Here is a 19,998-nt window from a genome sequence, read left to right on the forward strand (position 1 = left end):
TTGTCTACATATCACACATGTACTAATGTTTCGGTTAATACAATTATAGCATGATATATAAACATTTATCATAAACATAAAGATATAAATAATAACCACTTTATTATTGCCTCTAGGGCATATCTCCTTCAGATCTAACATGATAGCACAATGAGGAGAAGACAACCATCTAGCTACTGCTATGGACCCATAGTCCAGGGGTGGACTACTCACACATCAATCCGGAGGCGATCATGGCGATGAAGAGACCTCCGGGAGATGATTCCCCTCTCCGGCAGGGTGCCGGAGGCGATCTCCTGAATCCCCCGAGATGGGATTGGCGGCGGCGGCGTCTCTGGAAGGTTTTCCGTATCGTGGCTCTCGGTACTGGGGGTTTCACGACGGAGGCTTTAAGTAGGCGGAAGGGCGGAGTCGGGAGAGTCACGGGGGCCCACACGCTAAGGCCGCGCGGGCCCCCTCTAGGCCGCGCCGCCCTAGTGTGGCGGCGCCCCGTGGCCCCACTTTGTCTCCCCTCCGGTCTTCTGGAAGCTTCGTGGAAAAATAGGCCCCTGGGCGTTGATTTCGTCCAATTCCGAGAATATTTCCTTACTAGGATTTCGAAACCAAAAACAGCAGAAAACAAGCAACTGGCTCTTCGGCATCTCGTCAATAGGTTAGTGCCGGAAAATGCATAAATATGACATATAATGTGTATAAAACATGTGAGTATCATTATAAAAGTAGCATGGAACATAAGAAATTATAGATACGTTTGAGACGTATCACACCTCTGTGCTATTCTCCCGACACCAAGCCGAGCACCAACAATAGGAGAGGTTTGGACCATCGCTGGTGAACATGAGCACCATGTGACGATGTTGCACATCGCATGCAACAAAGAGAGACTGGCTGCCTCCAAGGGTCTGATGCATGTAAAATGCATACATGAATTTTGTCCTTTGTTATATTGAATTCCCACATATTTGCAACATATGTGATGATAATACCATGTTTTACATCCATCTATGTGGATTTACCAATGATCCCCTTTATTTGGTTTACAACCCAGCAGAACAGGAAAACCCTGTTTCGCGTATTTTTCACTTTCAGAGACCTATACTGAGTCAAATTGACCTAGAATTTTTGGAGCATCATTTTTTCACCGGGAGGAACATAACCGAATTTTGGAGCACACCTGGAGAGGCTCGGGGGCCGAACGAGGCTAGGTGGCATGGCCCAGAAGCCTGGGCGCGCCACCCACCTCCGTTCGCACCTCGATCGTTCGATTTCCCTAATTCTTTCACACACCAACGTATTTTTCCCTAAAATGAATATATATGGCCCCGAAGAGTTCTCGGGAGGAGAGCGCCGCATAAAGACAGAAACACCAAAACGGAGGCTGCTGCAGAGAAGATTGGAGGGGGAAACTCTGTCGGGATCACCGTCGGAGTGATCTCCACCTTCTCCAACATCATCATCGCCATGACCAAGAGGGAGTAGTCCACCTCTGGACGACAGGTTTGTGGCACTAGCTTGATCTATTTCTCTCATGTTCTTCATAGTAGTTAGTGCCATATGAGCTGCCTATCATGATTATGGTCATATATGTAATACCTATGTGGTGGATCCTTGTTCTATGATATTGTTATATGAGATCTGATTGTATTATATTTGTGAGATGTGTTGATAAATACATATTATGTACCATGTTCTTAAGTTTATGTTCCGATCCAAAATCTATGCAAGAGCGTGTGTGAGGTGATGTGTGTGTTAAATGTAGTAGCAGGGTTTTAGTAATTGGATAGTGACAATATGTTCAAGAGCTATTATGGCTTTGCCTTTCTGTTGCTACCTCACTAGGGATAAAGTAAATGCATGTGCTATGTTTATCATGTGACAGTAATGGTGATCTTGTTTATTTAAGGTAGCATATTTGATATTCAAACTTCATGTCAAAGTACTTATTGCTATGCTCTGTTAATTCTTAATACAAAATTGATGAAGTTTCATTCTTGTGGAGCATAAGAGAGGTGTGTTGCATCATCTCTATGTCAGGACATGATACCCATATTAATTTTGATCTTACATATAATATGGTTTGTACCTTCATATCTCATTGATGAATTTCTTTTTTTACCCACCACAACTTTACGAGAGAATAGTCAAGTGAACCCATAAACCCCGGTCCACTTTTTATCATAAGAAACACATTTATCTTATATTTACATTGTTTTCTATTAGCTGCACTATTTTATTCCGAAAATACCAAAATATTTACTTTTCTTATTTGCATCCAAAACACCAAAAACAATCAATTTCTCTACAGTTTTTACTTAGTTATTTTATCTAGTTAGTTTATTACTTGTTTTATTACTACTTGTGTTATTTACTTACGTGAAACCTTGTGCTTGACAACCACATGGTCGAGTTGGGGACACAAGATATTTACTTACTTGCATGATTGCTTGAAGAAGAGAGAAAGAATACTTTTCCATCCAGTTACCCGAGAGTTCGATATAAACCGTCGAGTCACCCTTGTGGGGAAGATACTTCCTTGATACAACACTCTGCACTTGGAGTCTCAACGTATCAAGATCTTTTTAGCGTTGCTAGTAGCCATTATCAGGGTTGCACCGAGGTGTAGGGAGCACCATAGCGTCAGCCACACCCTGCAACAAGCATACCACAAGGAGCCAGCCACAACATGTTAAGTCATGGTTGCCGGACCGCTCTGCAAAGCGGCTTAGAACATGCAGGAGGTCATTGCTGGGATCCATCCGTCGTGTCCAAATCCGAATGGCCACGACTAGCCGCCACCGCTATGAGATAAACCGCCCCCAGATCCCAAGCTCTGTCACATCGAGCACGACCAGAGTACCGCGTCTCTTCTAGAAGTAGGGCCCTCCGCCATGGCGATAAAGCTAGCGTCGGCTGTAGTGAGGAGGGGCTAGAACATATGCAGGCGGTCGGCTGCAATGAGGAGGGACTGGAAACATGCAAGATATCCCCGACACGGCTAGAGAACTCCGTCTATCCTAGAAGTGGGGCCTGCCGCCACCGCGCTAAAGCCAGCGTCGGCGGCAGTGAGAGGAACAATGGTTGGCAAAGTTGTGTTTCCCCCTGAGCAGCCGGTGAGTGGTAGCGCGGGGATCTCAATCATGTCGATCCGTTTTCTCATCTTTAGAACTGGGAGAATTAATACCTGGAAATTGCCGCATGATTTTTGACTCACTATCATTCAAACATAGATTTTCATTCCTAGTGGGCCGAGATATCGATACAAATATCAAACCTACTCCCTCCGGTCGGATTTAATCGACGCGGAAGAAGACCTTTGCATGTGTGTTGTTAGATGCTGACCGTGTCAATTTATTCCGTCCAAAGGTAGTATAACTACTATACTAAAGTGCAACAACTTCGATTTTTCTCCTAATTTTAGATTATTTTTCGGGTTAATGTTAAGCTGACACGTATGTTTCCTTGTTAGTTTGATCAACATAGATTCTTTACTGGGTATGGTTCGGTGCTCCCTAGCATTTACCTACATCTGCTATAGCATACTTTGGTGCATTATTAGTGTGGCGTTTGCTGTTTGTGGTGGGCCAGCTTATCAGCACCGCTTTGACTCTGATATCCTGCCTCCTTTCTCTTCTCACCTTCTCTTGGATTTATCTGCGTGCGACGGCGCGGAGGATGGGAGGGGGTCGGGCGGCGCCGCGGGCTGTGGGGACGAGCGGCGCAGCGGTGCGGAGGATGGGCGGCGGGGCGCGCGGACGGACGGTGCGGCGGGAGGTCGTCGGGCCGGCGACACGCGGCGCGGCGCAGCGCGGGGACGGGCGGGAGGGCGGCGGCCATGCGGCATGGCGGCCGACAGGGCGGCGCGGTCGCGGGCGGCCACGGGCGGTGAGCGGCTGAACACACATGGGCGGCGCCGACGCGCGGGATGGCGGTCAGGCGGCGCGAACACGTCTCGCTTCTTTCTTCCTCCTATCCATCAGAGTTGGGGCACCGAAGCCACCATGGATAGGAGAGCGACGACCTCCAGCTTCTCGTGGCCATCCTCGGCTCCTCGCCACAACACCTCTTTTCACCAGCCCACCACCATCGCATCGAAGAGCCACGCGAGAAGGCCGAGGACAGCGCGCCGGTGACCAAGGCGACGCGCCGCGGCGGAGGAGGTCCACGCGGTGTTGTATCGTGTCGGCGGGCAGCAGCTTGGGAAGAGGTCTGAGGGTGACGGCCACCGCGTTTTGTTTGCAGCAGAGTGAGAGGGGGTCGCGCGCCACCGGGGGATCTTCACGGCGGGATCGTCTGGCCGAGCTCGCGGCCAGAGCGGATGAGCAGTCGGCCGAGAGCAACCAGGTCAACACCAGAGGAAGGAGGCCAGCAATCATCGGTCGATGATTTGGTGAGCAGGTATGAAATTCTATCTTCCTCCTTTTCTGACCAATCTTGGTCGATTTATCTCGGCCACATCCTCTACTGTGTGTCTCACCTTCTCTCCATCTCTGTCAGCCAGCGGTGGATGTGGCGACAATGAAGACGGCAACGTCGACCACCACCGGCAGGGCCGTGCGCGATGAAGCCTCCTTGTCGGCGCCGCAGAAAGCCAAGCCGGAGGAGCCAATGTTGGTGAAGCTGCGAGCCGTGCAGGCCACACCGGACTCCTTCGCGCAGTTCGGGCAGTCCATCGCCACCTCCCCGGACGGCGACCAGTTCAGCCCCCACGATGCGCACCTCGACCTCATCCACGGCATCCCTAGGTTAGGACACGGCCATCTCTCTAGATTCTCCAGGAACAGTACCAGCCAATCATCGTCAGCTGCTCTTAGGCTAGATCGAAGATTGTGATATTTTTCCCCTCTCTGCTTTGGCAGGTTCTACATCATGAGATTGGAGAGAAAGCATCTGAAGTTCTCGACAATCACCCACCACGCCGGCGTCACGCAGTGCCTGCTTCCATCGGTGGCCTGTATTGGTACCTCGGCATGGCAACACCCGGCCTTCCATCGTGGACGGGGCACAGACCAGAGTGGCTACCATGATGGCAGGACTCCCGTGCAGTTGCTCGATGGGCATTACTACCTGCCTCCCGATCTAGCCGAGGTCTGCATCTTCTGGGTCTCTGGTCCGAAATTTCTCAAGCTGCACACGAGGACCTGCCACGCCGCGCCACGGGACTACTGGAGAATAAAGTGATTTGCCTAGGTGTTGTGCTCAAGTGTTTTCTTAAGAGAAGATGTCACAGTCTCACAGCTTGGCAGTGAGAATTATGCGCTAGCTATCCAATTTTGTATACATCTCGCCTGTCGGTCAGTCTCCTCCTTCCTACTGAGTTCAGATTACTCAATCTTCCTATAGTTCAGATTGGTACTTCGAGCTGAAATCGGATGCAGACGGATGTATTGCTGCTATGGCTACTACTACTACTTGAGCACCTCAGCATTGGTTCCCTATTTGATACTGAGAGTGATTAAGAAATAACGTGACAGCGTTAACTACATACACAGTGACGTAAAAGCTCATTGATCTGCATGAGATATACATGCATATCTATTTTTATCTTCTGGGAATTAAATTATGTAATTTCCAATCTTGGGTACATGCAGGTTCTTCATGTTGCGTGTTCTAGGAAAGCTTATGTAATTTAAGCCATGACATGTTTTTCCTTCGGTTAATTTCCCTGGGTGCCAATCAAATATTTGTTCTATGGATGTGACGAGTAATTTGATTTTCAAGGCCTTTATTGTATTAGGATAAAGTGGTGAGATGGTGGGGGTAGGCTATATTATCATGATATTCATGTAGGCTTCTTTTGTCTTTCTTGATATACTTTTCCTGAATAACCCAAGATATGCGTAGCTAGCTTGATGAGGCGCATATATTAGGTGCATATATAATAGTTTCATGGTGTAAAAAAATAGAAGCAACTTACCTCTTTATTTCCATGTCCGGACAGGATTTTAAGTTGGAATTCGGGGTGTTGTTTGGAGAAATAGAATGCGTGTTCTCATAAAGGTGTGTCCCGGTAGAGTTAAAGAAGTTTCCTCTGCCTTACACTAGGATTTTCTGGTCCAGGTTCTAGATTACATAGACGTATTGTTAGTGTGATCCTGTTTGTACCAAAAGAATAGACTAATCAGGAAAGCCTCTGGTCACTATCATTGGGAAGCTCATTTTATTACCATCTAACAATATCTGGTCTATTTCTATTTCATGATCAATTTGGAGCTGTGTAATCATTCGCTTCTATCATGATCACTAACTTTTTTTTTCTTGGTTTTGTAGCTACAGAATGATGTGATGCATGATTTTAAGAGTATTGAGGTCGACATAGGTGATAGGAAACAGACTCCGGGTTATTTTTTCTTTTCCTGTGTTATTTTTTATCGTTGGAGTTGCTCTGTTCGTCATTTTTCCTTTTTGTACTCACTTCATGTTGGTTTTGGTTTGAAAATTGCAAAATGGAAAGGTTTCCTTTCCTATTGATTTCGCTCATCTAATCTGCTGTAGGTAAAGACACAATATTCCATGGTTCTCTTTTTTAAGGCTCACCATTAGTTTGTCATTTACTTAGTACTATATATATGGTTAAGGCTTGTTCAAAAAAAAAAAATATATGGTTAAGGGGGACTAAGATTTATGCTGCTATCTAGCACGTCGTAGTCTTGTGAGCCACTCAATTATCTTTGCACGTAGAAAACAATTTTCCTATTTTTTACTTTATTACTTACACATAGTTGAAAATAAAATTAATTCATCAGGTATAGAGTAAGGTTTGCTTAAGTTCTGTGTTTTTTTTCTTCACTCGAATTATTAGTCATCATCTGTGAGAAATGCTCTTATCCAGTGCATGGGAGATCACAGTGCATGTTTGTGCCGTCGATTCCCCGCTTTAAGATTCGTGCCAGTGTTTCACCAAGTTTTATTGAGATTCATTGTGTTTCAGTTTTATCATACACAATGAAATGCAATGATACTTAATGAAATCGTGCACGAGAGTTCCCATTCATGGGACAATCGGCAGGTTTCATCGTCTGTGCATCTTTTAGGATAAACTCTGTATGTGTTAAAATCTTTGTTTGGTTAGTTCAGTATTACTTCTGCTTAATAGAAGCTAATAGTCATTGCTTATATATTTTTTGACAAATTATTGATTCCATTGGCTCTGTGTAAGGAGAATATACTTCAGACACGATTCGCATCAGGTTCAGACGAAGGTACATCCCATATTTTTGTTATTCTCCTGTACATCGTTTAGGCTAAATTAGAGGTAGTAAAAGCCTTATGTGAATAGTTCAATAGTTCTTTTCTTGAATAGGATATGATGAAATAGCACATGAAGTTCGGAAATATGCATGAGCCTAAACTAACATTACTGAAACTCAGTTTGGACTTCTCATTTCAGTAGGTTGTCATAATTTCTTCACCCTTGTGTTACTCTTAAACTCAAGTGTTTAGAACTAAATATGCATAAAAAGAGCTAAAAAATTCTTGAACCTCACACTATCAAGTAATATTGGCCCGCCTTATTTATCCATTATCCTAAGCAGAAGTATGAGTGATTGGAAAATGATCTGGTACATACCGTGTAACTGGTTAAATACATTTTTTGTACATAACCATCAGCCATGCGATTTTGTGCATATTATTCTCATGCGGTGTATCAATTATCATGACCATCAATTTGTGTTGTCATTTTGATTTATATAAAGATTATAGTGGAACAACTGCATGCTTGGTTGATATGAAATCCTGAATCAGAACTCATAACTAAGCTTGGAACTATTTTTGAGTCCGTTCATATGTACGGAACAATGTAATAGCTAGCAAACTGATATGTGGTGGACATGTACTCTATTTCAACTTAACATACTACTCCCTTTGAATTTTTTTAGCATAGCGTTATTTTGATTTAAATTGGTTCTCTATAAATGTTGATACCTTCTATCGAGTTGGCACACATGTTTTTGGTTGTTCATTGGCACGGAACATTGTATTATCTGAAAACTTCATAGAATGTGGATATGTTGTCTTTTAACTCAACATGTTACTCCCTTTCAATTTCTTCACCATTTTTTTGGTTCTCTATAAAAGGAGATATCTTGCACACATGGTAACAACTTTTCCTGTAGCGCTAGATCAGTGGTTGTGAACCAATGCAAATATTTATCTTTTCTCTCTGTCACACTAAGATATTACTACTAAAACTTCCAAGTATGGTAGCCAGACCGTTTTGGCTGATCAGGTTCATTATATAAATTCTCTACTAAGTTCTTAATATTGTCAAATAATCTCTGATATTGCAGTTATTATAATTACCACACAATACTACGGGTTATTGGTGGGATCATGCAGTATTTGGGACTCTCCTCTGGGATCGATCTGCCAGGCGGCAGCGTGCCCGCCTCCGGGATCGATCTGTCGGGCGGCGGCTTCTGGAGCGCAGCCTAGCAAGCATGCGACGCGAGGGCAGGCCTGACTAGCGCAGTGGAGCGAGCAGGGCAGCAGGCGACCGCGAGGGTAACTTCAGCTTTTATTCCTCTTAATTCGTTCATATTTCAGCTGCATTCACATGGCGGATTATAAGTCTAGCAGATTAGCACTTTAGCAGTATCTGATTAGCACTATAGCTGTTTAAAAGAGTAGTAGACTACTAACTAGCGCTAGCAGTAGTAGATCTAATTTTCTATATGCCATATTACTGGTACATGCAAGTTTCTAACTGACTAATTTATTGAATTTCCCCTTGTTTTCCTTGTGATGTAGATGAAGAATAGTGCTGCTGAAACTAGCTTATTTGCATTGTGGGAAAAAACTTCAAAAGCAAAAAAGGAAAGACATAAAAAGATGAATACCTAGCGTCTAATACCTGGCGCGGCCAGTGGTACCATCTTGCAAGGATAAGAAGACAACCATATATAGTGTTGACGGTAGCTCGAAGACTACGGGAACTCGAGAGCGGAGAAGGCATGACTAGGAGTAGGGTGCCGTCGCAGACGGTCTGGCCATGTCCTCTTGCTCCACTCCACGACATCTACCTACAAGTGATCGGGTAAGATTTGTCGACCTCTAGATGACTATAATTGGTGCTTTATGGACTTATGAAAGTTTCTTTTTGGTGATTACATATGTGGGTAGTTGTCTGGGGTATGCTTCCTCCTTACACACGGTTGGATCCAAGAGTCCTGGTAGATTTTCGTTTGGCTCACCATAATCAACGAGAGCGGCTGCCTGCGTGTGCTCTGTGGTGTTGAGCCTCCCTACGTGTCCGCATAATTGAGGAAGACTTCTGTAGTTGTTGCCGCAATTGAGGGTGAGCACAACATGACTGATTGCATTCTTTGTTGGTTAACTCACAATGAACATGAACATGAACAATTGACTATTGATTACTGGATGTGTTAGTTCTTCCTGCCGTCTTCGATGGATTTTATCGACAATATGTCATTTGAGCAGGAGATTAGCTGATGGCCACCTCTTCCATCTAAAAATATGTTATCCTACTTTACGATTAGTAGGATCAGCAAGAACAAGTGATAGCTAAACAGGCACACACTAATTGGATATTGATTTCTGTTTTCTAGAATGTATCTTTCCTGCAAGCAAAAAACGAACATGGTCGTAGATACGCGGCTGCACTTGTAGTTCGTCCTTTGTACTTTATTAATTAGGACCTTTGGGCTAGCAGGAGATTACTTATTACTTAAAGTTTTAAAGTGGTGTCCATATAGTACATAAAAATGTAAGTATATCGGCCGGTTCTTAATCTAAGGAATATGTTTAAATGTAAAAAAAAGCAGTATGTTTATTTGAGAATTTTACATAGCCTCCACGACCGTCAGTTGTGTTTAAGTCATAGTTTCAGCAAATCACCATCAATTAGTAGGGAATGGGTTTAGCAAGTTTGAGCTGTGGAGATGCCGATTTGACGTATTTTCTTTTCCAGTTTATACAACGACTTGGGATTATTATTTGGACTTCGTTATCCAGACTCACAAGTGTCAAAAGTATGTGTGTGATTCAGGGAATCATTCAAATATAATACTGGCAAATGTCTACACTCTACACTGAATCTTTTATACATCTTGATGATTGTGAAGTGGGTCTTTGAATGGTTAGATTTGCGTGACTTTTTTTAGCACAGAATAGCAATTTCAATGCCATTCCTTATTGATCAAAAAAGTATCCGATTTTTTTAGATTCCATTATGTCAAAATTTCTATGCTACGAAAATAGCTTTCAATACAAATGCAGTATGTATTTTAACAATGTGATTTTGGCTTTTTATACATGTGTTAACATTTAAGGTAGCAGAGTTGCAGTCTTGGCAACCTGCAGGGTTTCTTTGACAATGGACACAAATGGAGCCAGATTGAGTGGTTGAGCCCTATGTCAGGCAATTATATGGCAATTTACTGATCCAAGTGTAACTGTTTTGGTTTTATGTGACTTTTGTCTTCAGTTCATATTACACAGGTTGTCACTATATGTTCTAACTAGAATTTAGCACGAAAGTTGTGTTTGTGACTAAAAGTTTAGCATCTGTAGAACAAATAGCGTATTTTTATGCACTATTTGTCGGTTGTCGCAGAAAATAAGGTCCACATTGTTCAGCCATGTTGAGAACAGAGAAAACATGTGCAATATCAGGCATTTCATTATACAGTGGTACGTAATTAATATGTAGCTTCTCTATTTTGCGAATGACCGTCACTGTAAGCCTTAAGTTATGGTCCTATTGAATTTTCTCCATCATATAAGGTTACTTTTTTGCAGCTACGAAGTGGCTCAAGGAAAATCTTGTGTATTGTGTGGCTGACCAAAGGCAAAGACAAAGAGGCCAGGTGATTAAGTTGAATTCATTTTATTATTGTTGAATCATCTCTATTATCTTTTCTCTTAATATGGACGATACTCTTTCAGATATCACGGTGCACTTCAGTTTTTGTATCTAATGTTTAGTCATTCTAGATAGTACAAAAGATCCAACAAAAGTTTGTACTTTCTATTACAAAGTACTATGTTACAACAAAAGGAAATGTGTTATCTGTTCCAACCAAGCTAGGTACTAAGGCATTTTTTTTGCAAACAAAATATGTACCATACATTTACCATTTCCCTATATCCAATAAGTTTGCTTCATTGGTGCATTTGACTTATAGTCTAGAATAGCAACATGATACTTTCTTACTAATTTTGGCCGGGATGTTTAGCTCGGGTCCTCAACAACAATATGGTACCTCAATGTTTGGTCCTCCATAGCGGTACGATGCCAGAGTAACTTTAGATATAAAGAACCAGTATGATACGTAGGAACTCCAATGTATAAAATAAACAATACTTTCCATTTTCAGTTGCATGAATGATTTGATATTTCTTAAGATTACGGGCGCAAATATCTATGGTTTTCAGGTAATAAAAAAGGAAATTTGCTCTGATATAGAGTATAACCTTACTATCTTTTTTGTTCTGTTTTAGTGGAATTCATTCTACTTCTTTGAAGACTAACCTATCAGTTTTCGTATCCATTTGACATGGAAATTCACTGATTCTTCTAGAGATTATAACAGTGAACTACCGCATCAGATTATTACATCTTCATGCAATACCATTCTTTGTTCTTTTGTTTAGCCTTTCAATCATGCTTATGTTATTTGTGCAAAACATTTCCTTTAGATATGTTTTCCTTAGGTGCTATCATTAAGTGATTATTGCTACGATTCCCCTGATGTCATCGTCTCTTTTCTAACTTATTGCCACCAGCCATTCTGCTATATATGTACCTAAAATGCAACCATCTAGGTGTGAATCGTAGATGCAAATGTATTTTGTCAGGTTTCTTCCATTTTTGGCATTGGCATGATTATGCACTATGACAATTCAACTTCACTTTGATTTCGAATATCCCTTGCAAATGTCAAATATTTTTGCTCACACCTGGCTCTACCCTTGCCTCACTATCGTTGACTAACCATGTTGTACAACAAGTACTGTTTGACATCAGGAATAACAAAAGCCAGGTTGATGATTATTGCTATGTTGATGGCTGCAGAGTGACACAATGGCAGGGTTGGTCCCCAGTAACCGGATGGGTCGTATACATCATCAACCAAACAAGGGATCCTATGACATGAAGAGAACATAGAAGTAAGTCAATCACCCCTTAAGGATCCGCTTCAGTAAAAAAACGGTTGTAATTGAAATGCTTCTACAACTGGAGAACTTCTCTATGCCTACAGAATTTTTCCATTAAGAGAGTGAGAAAATTGAATGGATCGAAGAATTATGTTTCCAGGTCAAAAAAATAAATCATTGGTTTATGTATATATAATAACCTTCAAATGCATGATGTAATATTTGCACTAACACTATTTGAATTTGCAGAAGTCTGGTTTGGTTACTGTGGTCCCTAATGTTACACCTCCTTCCAGAGCAGCTAAATAGAAAAAAACGGCACATTTACATCATTCATGGGAGACACGTGGAAACATTACTGGTTTCCAAAATGTGCCATCGTAAGATATATGTCAAGCTTTACATGAAAACAGCCACTGTTAATCTATTCATGAGCCAGTTGTAGATATTTCATCGACATGGCACTTGGCCAGTTTTTTGGGGAGATCATCCGTTCCAGCATAGAACTTTTCTCATTCTACGACTATGTCTAACGTTTCACAATTAGACTATAAGTAGTGTCTGAATGCTGGTATGTTGGCGTTTAATAGCACTTCTGTTACCAGGTGGTACATCACCATATAGTCCAAGTGGCGGCAATTCAAGAAAGGTGATGTATGTAAAGCAAGATAATACTCTGGTGAAGTATTGACCTCTGTTGACTTATAGACAAGTGATGCTTTTTTACAGTACACATACATTGCTATTTCAAATTGAGTGCCATGGTGGAAATCACACTCGAAACGAGTACCTTTGATGACTTATAAACAAGTGACGTGTGTGAAGAGTACAAATACAATGATGTTTCAAATTGAGTTCCACGATGAAAACAACTATTGCACATGTAACATCCCCTTAGCCCAATGATATAATGGGAGGAGCACACGCGTATGCACCGTGCTAGCTTTATACATGATCTCTTCATAATTTATTGAGTTGCTTATCTGCACATTGAACTAAAACACATTCCCTATTTGTTAGATGTTGGTACCTGCAACATGTTCTTTAACGTGTGCAAAATTTCAGCCATGTTTCTTGCATTTTGAAGACAAAACTGTTCGTTCTCATTTATGTACCACTTGTTGACATAGAAGGGCCCAGGTGCTTCTCATTAAAAACATAGGAGCAGTACAAATTACAAAGAGGTCCACAACAAGTACAAGTATTACAAACAAGACATTGACAAATGCATAAAGGACAATAAAGAAAATAACAAAAACACAATTAGGTTTTCCGCAACTGCTGACGAAAGGAGCACTCAAACGACGGCCTCCCACAGCAGGACCGGGGACAAAAAAAATCACTTGGCTTCCATAAGAATTGATGCGTTCAACCACTCTACGGCATCCTGAGTCGGCGGTCAATCCTGGACCACCGAAACTGGTCTCCAAGAAATTGTAGCACCAAAAATTGTCCATCTATGCCACCAGCAACGGCTACCACCGCCTCATTCCGCCAACAATGCAATGAGGAGGAATTGATAATCATTCTTTGCCGCGAAATAGAGCATTTTTGTTAATCCAAGCAGTGATACAACATTCAATCACCGCCTGCTTCCCTCTGTGAACATCACTGAATTAAGCAAATAGAGTTCTTAAACCAGAAATGCACACCTAACATGAAATGCTCCAAGGTTTCATCACTACAATACATGTTTATCTATACCGCACCACTAGCCAACACAATTACCACTGCCGCCACGATAGACAGATCATCCAAAATAACATACATAACATCACCTGCCACTCAACGACAACCACTCTACACCAACATATACCGCCCACAAATAAAAACACCAACTCTACTACAACTTCTAGAAAACAAACAAACCCAATTCTATTAAGCAATAAAATTAAGAAGACAATTCTCATGATCCGGCGCGGCGTGCCGCCGCGCCATTTTTTGCTAGTTACCTATATGGCTGATCCTGGTTCTCATGGTTTATCACACTCCTTTCTTCGTGGTTCATTATCGTACGTTACTATTGCAGAGTTCTTTGGAAATTCCAGTCTATTTACAATAGACTAAACGTTTTTGGTACTATGATATTTTGCTATCTTTTTTGGTGTTTTAACTCCACGACTTAAATCAAATACGTCCTACGTTCTAGGACGAAAAAAATATATTCGTGAATAAATAAGGGAGTAGGCAAGCAGGCAAGGCAGGGAGCCTGGTGTGGCGTGCAATGATTTGAGGGCCTTCGTGCTGGGAAAGCGCTGAGGATCCTTCGGAGGTTGCAAACAACCGAACCTCCGGGTCCTCCAATTGACACGTGCCCTGTTCCTAAATCACAAAAAAACACCCCCCGCCCGCCTCCAACCGTCCACACGCGGAGTGCCGCAGGTGCCAGAACCCATCCCGTCTATATCTGCTCAACAATCTAGCGATTTGTAGCATCGCTGGTCGGCGGCGTCCGCCGGCAGAACGTCGAACTCCGGCTGGCCGCACCGTCGCCCCGCCGGCAGCAACAGTGTAGCTCGCTTGCAGCAGCCGCTACCGGCGTTTGCAACTCCGGTGGCCAGCCTTTGCAGCTCCGGCAGACCATTGCAGCTCCGGCGGTGCTGCCGGCAGCACGTTAACTCCGGCTGGCCACACCAGCGCCCGCGCCGATAGCACCGTCGCCTCCGTCGGCTGCATCAGTGTCGCTCGCTTGTAGCCGTCGCTACCGTTGTTTGCAGCTTCGCCGACGCACCATTGCAGCTCTCATGGCAGACCATTGCAGCTCCCGCGACGGACCTTTGCAGCTCACGCGGCGCACCGCCAGTGACAGACGGTAGCATCGCCACCCTCTCCTGGAAGCACCTCTATTAAGGGCAGGGAGCACCCCCGCCTTCCCCTGGTAGCACATCCAGATGTCGCTCGAAGCGACCCGGGCGCCGCTCGGAGCATCGCCATTGATGGGCGTTAGCACCACCGTTGGTGGACGGTAGCACCGCCGGCTGCGGCTCGCAGCATCACAGCTGATGGAAGGTAGCACCCCCTTAATAGAGGTGCTTCGCAGCAACGCCGACGACCCTCGCGGCGCCAGCTCCCTCGTGCTGCAGCAGCGTCGCGGAGCTTTCGTCCTCGCATCAAGGCGGCGCAAGCTTGCAGCGACGGGAGAGGCTGAGAGTTGCGAGCTGCAGGGGAGGCGCCAGATGCGATGGTGCGCGGCGACGCGAACTGCAGGGCCGCGGCGGGTTTGGGCACCGGAGCCGGCGAGGGGAAGAGGAGACCAGGGAGGAGATAAGGTAGGTGGTGGGTCCCGCCTCACATGTGCGGTTTAGCGGCGCCGATCGGACGGATCGAAGGGCGCACAAGTCGGAGGCTGCGAGAAACCAAGCCTCCGCCTGATTGAAAGCATTTTCCTTCGTGCTGTCCACCATGCAGGTGGCCAGCTGCCCAGCTGCATATCTATGCCTATATATCATCCACTTATGGGGCAACGATTCCAAAAAGTAAAGATATTGTTCCCAAAAGAAAGCAACGATACCAGTCGCAAAAGAAAAAAAAAAGGCAATAACAACAGTTTAGTGCTGGTGATGGTGGCCATCCCATCGCATTACTCTCTTGGGCCCCACATCTGGTCGTAATCTTGTGGGACCCGCCGGTCAGTATTTTTGATTTGTGTGTGTGTGGCAAATGCACTCTCATCACGGCAGGTGCAGTGAGATCGATCGTGCTCACTGTGTTGTGCTTGGACCCTACAGCTGTAGGCAGGTACATGTATCCATCACCAATAGAGGCGACGTGTTAATTAGTTTCTCGAATAATTCCAAAACATCCCTAAGAGGAGTCCCGACGCTACTCAATTCCACTTGCTAATTCTGCTAAAGAAAATTTAGTAAATTCCAGTTTTTACCTCTTAGTTTGATAATTTTGACAATAATTATCCTATTTAGCAATTCTTCATCCTAATTACCCTATTTAGCAAAATGTGTGCCAATTTTTACCCCTTCTAAATTTCTATGAGAGTTTTGACAATTGGTCCCCGATTGTAAGGTACATCATAGCATGCCACATTACGGTCTTTCTATTCTTTTGTTTCGTGCAGAAACCACCATGAGCGAGTTCAACATTTTTTCACTGAACCAGCTTTATCGTATATCGCGCTCTTAAGCTAGCCGAAATTCTAGTGCTACGCCACAATTGATAAAAATAATCATGACCGATTCATCTACTCTGAATCTAACTATCCAAGTAAACCTAAACAACATGATATCTCCGATGACCCGCACAGCTTGGCTCACTTCCACGGATCAAATTCAGCTCCGATCTGTCTAAGAGGAGTCTCAACGTTATTCATTACCACTTGCTAATTATGCTAAAGTAACTGCCCCTGGTTAGCTATTAAAATGGAAAAAAAAGAGAAGCATGTTTCCATTGATGTGGTTTGTAGTTTAATTAGGGACCGTATTTAGTTATTTAACTATTTGAGTCAGTTATATTCTCTCGAGAAACCTAACCTCCATAAACCCCTCATCCTAGCAGTGAATTCCGTCAGGTCTTGCTGCCGCTAGCTGGTTTTGGCGCCGTGATGGGACCATGGACCTTCATGCCCACATGAAGCCTTGGTCTAGTTTGATACTCCTTCCGTTTCATCATTTGTGTCGTGGATTTAGATGTATCTATGCACAAAATATATATAGATACATTGAAATATGCGATAAAAAATGGTACGGAGGGAGTAGGATTTGGTGTCCTGGTTTTATTTCTGCATGTGGTGAAGGAGATGAAGGAGTGGAATAAGTACTCCGTGCGATATATCAAAGCACTGATGATTACGTGCGATGACATTGTAAAATGTTTTATGAAGTGATATGTTCATTTTGGACACATGAGAATATTTTTTATGATACTGGTACATATTCACCATAATGCGGTCAGCGTGGCGTGCAATTATTTGACACCTACGTGGTTTTTTTTTTCTTGAGGGAATTCAACTTTCGTGATTCATGGTGTCCACCATGCAGGTGGCCACAGCTGCTGCCTGCCTATTATTCCGTGAGAAGTATAAAAAAAGTCTATGCACAACAGCCTACTGTTCACGATGGTGGCCATCGCTCTCATGGATCCCTCATCTTGTCAGGTTTCCAAAACTTGTGGTACCCGCCTGTCACTCTCACTCGGACTACTCTATCTCTATGTGTGTGTGGGCACCCTCGTCACGGCAAATACAGTTTAGATTTTGTACCCTGCCAAAAAAAAGTAGAGTTCCTATAATTTATTAATTTTATTTTCTTGCAGGGACTTGATTCAATTTTTGGTACTGATGTGTAAATGATCAGGTCAGTGTGTGCCAACATTTTCCAGAATTACTGGTTTGAATGGTGAATATCATCCCACTGCTGGCCACCGAGTATGAGAGGGCAAACAGAAAACTATTATGTAACGTTTGGTACTAGAGTTAATTTCACTTATGATCTTCCACCTCCGTCAAATATTACTAATATGTTTGGTAATTGGTTGAATGGAGTAGATAGATAATCTAAGACTTTTATCCGAATTTGGGTATCTGCTTTATGTTGGTCCATATGGAGGGTCAGAAATGATATTATCTTTAACATGAAAAATTCTTTTCATTTTCTGCAGGTTATTCATATGGTGGCATATTGGGTCCAGCTTTGGTCTCTGGGGATGCTATGGCTACTGGATGCACACGGCTCCTGACGGTCGCTCGTGATATCTTGTGCCAGGCTGGTTGGCGGCATACTAGGAGGATTTGTTGATGAGTCTTCCTTTTTGTGACTGTGTTTTTTCCTCTGGTTGATTATTGTATCAATCAGTGGTGATGCTTGAGATGTAAACGATACTTGACTTTGAACGCTTTTTTAATAAAAGGCCGTGTGCATCATCATGATGCAGAAGCCGGGGTATTTCCCCATTTCGAAAAAAAACTAGAGTTTTAGTAAGGATTAGTGGAGATAATACTTTAAAGTACTAGGTAGAGATATAGTATTGGGACTGAAAAAATACACTTTTGAAAAAAAAATTAGAGCTAAACGAAGATTAAACTCGCTCATACTCTAGCAGAAAACATGTATTTAGAATAAGTAAGGATTTAAAGTTTGAATCTAATTATACCCGCTAATTCCCACTAAAACACTAAACACTAGTACCAAACAAGGCATTAGGGGTTCGAGCAGCCAATGTTGGGATAGAACAAGATGTTTCTTAGGAAGCAAATGAGATTTTCTTTTGAGGGGATGCAAGCAAACGTGATGGAGGAGGGAACCGAGCTGGATTCTATGGGCTGTAATCGCTAATGGTCTGGGTTCCGTTGGGCTTCGTTCAGGATTTTATTTTTCTTATTTGCGTAGCATTTCATTAGCTAACTGAGCAGTGAGCAGTAGCCTGATGTGTGAGCCCCCGCGGCCCATCCGCAGGCTCCGCCCATGCGGACGCTCTCCAGCAGTGTAGATTTCATGCTGATGGGATTCTCTGCTCGTGAGTTTTCCCTTTCGATTTCGAGATAGTGCTATGTTTGGGTTGCGTGGATGCCAACTAAATGACCATAGTAAGTGTTAGCTGGTGACGCCAAGGCGGAATAAATTGGTTGAGAAAACATAACTAATGGTATATATTTTATTCTGGTTTGAAACGATCGATATAGTGTAGCAACGACGAGATCTTGCAAAGACTCACTCCAATGGATCCGACCGGGAGTTTTCCCCTTTTCAGTCTAAAACCGTCCGCTTTTCGGGACGGAACGCTATCATAGGAGACCCGCCGGGTCTGCCCTGGTTAGATTCCTTGAACGACGGTTGGCCAATAGGGTTTTTTATTCTCTTGATTTGTGTTTGCTTAGTTCATAAAAACATGGAAAACCAAGGGCTCGTAAGATTTCGGGATAGAACCTTCCTAGGTGGCAGAGCACGTCGGTAAAGGGGTCACACCCGGGAGCTAACTTTTGGGTCTCTCGGCATCCACTACTAGAAAAATAACTAGCCGTAATATTACTAGCAGTGGCGTGCCACTAGAAGGTGATGCACTGCTAGCCCATTTCCAATGGCACACTAGGATAAAAGGTGCGTCACTGCCCCACACTTACCAATTACGCACTATGTATAGGCGCACCACTAATAGTTGAGTTAGCATAGGCGCACTTATACATGGTGCACCATTGGTAAGTGTGGGGCTGAGTTATAGATGGAGTCTAGGGTTACCAGTGGCGCACCACATATAGGTGCGCCACTGGTCCTCCAAATAGCAGTGGCACACTTATATGTAATGCGCTACTGGTAAGTGCTGCCCAAAATTTTCACACCCTCTAGACCTCTTTTTTAGTTTCGAAAAAATAAAAAAATGATAGAAATTTCAAAAAATAAAGATGCCTAGGTGTTATGTCATTTAGTTTTCAGAAAAATTAACAAACATGAATTTCGATATATTATGCAAAATGAAGTCATGTTTCGGTAAAACGACTTTTCTGATTACATATGACTTTCAATGAAAACATTTTTATATAAAAATGTATGTATCTACGGAAAAAATTACATCTGATTTCAACGGCCTATGGATGTTTACCAATTTTTTTGGATTCCTCAAAATAAAAATGGAAATAGGATGTTTTTCAGCTTTCAGATTTTGTGATTTTTTTTGAAAAATGTCACCAGTGGCGCACCAATACTAGCTTTGAAGTGACACACCAATACTAGCTTTGAATCGGCCGCCTGCCTCCTCCTACTCTTCCGTAAATAGGCATCTTCCTCTCTCATGCCACCCTTCTCCCTTTTCCCTCCTCCCTTTTCCTTTCTCCATCCACCCTCCTCCATCATCCCTTCTCCTTTCTCCCTTCCTCCTCCTTCCTCCACCCTCGTCCCTTCTCCCTTCTCCCTCCCCCCTTTCCCTCCTCCCTTCTCC

General features: G+C 43.3%; 1 long non-coding RNA gene and 1 pseudogene across 3 annotated transcripts; both read left to right on the forward strand.

The window, feature by feature from the left end:
* The first annotated feature begins 4,235 nt into the window (after nucleotides 1-4,235).
* On the forward strand, nucleotides 4,236-5,693 carry LOC124682153 (annotated as a pseudogene).
* Nucleotides 5,694-8,435: 2,742 nt separating this feature from the next.
* LOC124682151 lies at nucleotides 8,436-12,992 on the forward strand. 3 transcript variants are annotated; one of them, XR_006996178.1, is made up of 4 exons: nucleotides 8,436-8,502; nucleotides 8,749-10,826; nucleotides 12,035-12,497; nucleotides 12,723-12,992. It is a non-coding gene; the product is annotated as an uncharacterized LOC124682151 (long non-coding RNA). The 3 variants fall into 3 exon arrangements; XR_006996177.1 differs by having other exon boundaries at nucleotides 12,035-12,129; nucleotides 12,367-12,992; XR_006996176.1 differs by having other exon boundaries at nucleotides 12,035-12,992.
* The last annotated feature ends 7,006 nt before the right edge of the window (nucleotides 12,993-19,998 follow it).

Source organism: Lolium rigidum, unplaced genomic scaffold, assembly GCF_022539505.1.
Source record: "Lolium rigidum isolate FL_2022 unplaced genomic scaffold, APGP_CSIRO_Lrig_0.1 contig_69365_1, whole genome shotgun sequence".
NCBI classification, from domain to species: Eukaryota; Viridiplantae; Streptophyta; class Magnoliopsida; order Poales; family Poaceae; genus Lolium; species Lolium rigidum.